Here is a 1744-nt window from a genome sequence, read left to right on the forward strand (position 1 = left end):
AGGTCTGGTTTCTTTCCTTCAGTGTAACTATTTGAGATCCACCCATCTTGTAACATGCATAAATAGTTATTTCTTTTTATTAGTGAGTAGTTTTGCATTGTATGGTTGTATCACAGTTTGTTTATCCACTCATCTGTTGATGGACATGTAGGCTGTTCCCAATTTTTGTCTATTACAGATAAAGCTTTTGTGATCCTATCTGTTCAGGTCTTTGTGTAGACATATTTGTTCCTCTATCCTGGGTAGATACCTAGGAGTGAAGTGGCTGGATCACACAATAGGTGTGTGCTTAACATTATAAAAAACCTACCAAACTTTAAAAAAAAGTTATTGTCCCATTTTATATTCCCACTACCAGTTTTTGAGAGTTCTAGTTCCTCTTCTACCTATCTGACATTTGGTACGGTCAGTCTTTTTAACCTTAACCACTCTAACAGACATGTATTGGTATTCCATTCCAATTTTAATTTGCATGTTCCTAGTGACTAATGATGTTGAGCATTGTACAGGTGATTATTTACCATCCATGTATTCTTTATGGTGAATTGTCTGTTCAAATATTTTGCCCATTTTTCAATGAGCTGAACAGACGTTTCTAAAAGGAAGACATACAGATGTCCAACAGACACATGGAAAATGCTCAACATCACTCAGCATCAGGGAAATGCAAATCAAAACCATACTGAGATACCATCTCACCCCAGTTAGACTGGCTATGACCAAAAAGACAGAGAATAACAAATGCTGGCGAGGGATGTGGAGAGAGGGGAACCCTCCTGCACTGTTGGTGGACCGTGAATTAGTTCAACCATTATGGAAAACAGTATGGAGCTTCCTCAAACAACTACAGATAGATCTTCCATATGATCCAGTAATCCCACTTCTAGGTATATTCCCAAAGGAATGGAAATCATCATGTTGAAAGGACACCTGCACTCCCATGTTTATTGCAGCTCTATTTACAAGAGCCAAGAGTTGGAACCAACTTAAATGTCCATGGATGGATGACTGGATAAAAAAAATGTATGTAGTACATATACTCAACGGAACACTGCTCTGCCACAAAAAAGAATGCAATTCTCCCATTTGCAGCAACACAGATGAGCTTGTAGAAAATTAAGTTAAGTGAAATAAGCCAGGCACAGAAAGAGAAATACTGTATGTCCTCAGTCATAAGTGGGAGCTAAAAAATACAAACAAAGCTAAAAAACCAAATAAATAAGAAAGGAATAAGAAAAGAAGGAAAGAAAAAAGGAAAGAAGGAAACAACAGTCACAATAATATGATAAACTTTGGGGGGTTACTTTTGTGGTTACTAGAAAGGGAAGTGGGTTAGTGAGAATCTGGTTAAGGTTCACAAAGGATGATTTATGTTTTGTAATGATTAATATACTAATTGTCCTGAATTGATCATTGCATATTGTACACAAGTATTGATATTCAACTCTGTACCCCACAAATATGTATAATCAATTATGCTTCAATAAATGAGCAAATATTTTGCCCATTTTCAATTGGGCTGTTTGTTTCTTACTACTGAGTTCTGAACATTCTGTTCTTTTATTATTTTAATATTAATATTATTTTTTAAAATTCTATGATGTTGTTGCAGAGCAGTTGGGAGGGAGGGGGAGGGAGAAAGGGGAAGGAAATGGGATGGAAGAAGGAGGAAGGAGGAGGGGTGGGATTGAGGCCTGTGGCACCCCCATGTTCCCATAGGGGAGACCGGTCAGTGGGGGGGTTC

The sequence above is a fragment of the Galeopterus variegatus genome, unplaced genomic scaffold (genome assembly GCF_000696425.1).
Source record: "Galeopterus variegatus unplaced genomic scaffold, G_variegatus-3.0.2 Scaffold6947, whole genome shotgun sequence".
Taxonomy (NCBI): domain Eukaryota; kingdom Metazoa; phylum Chordata; class Mammalia; order Dermoptera; family Cynocephalidae; genus Galeopterus; species Galeopterus variegatus.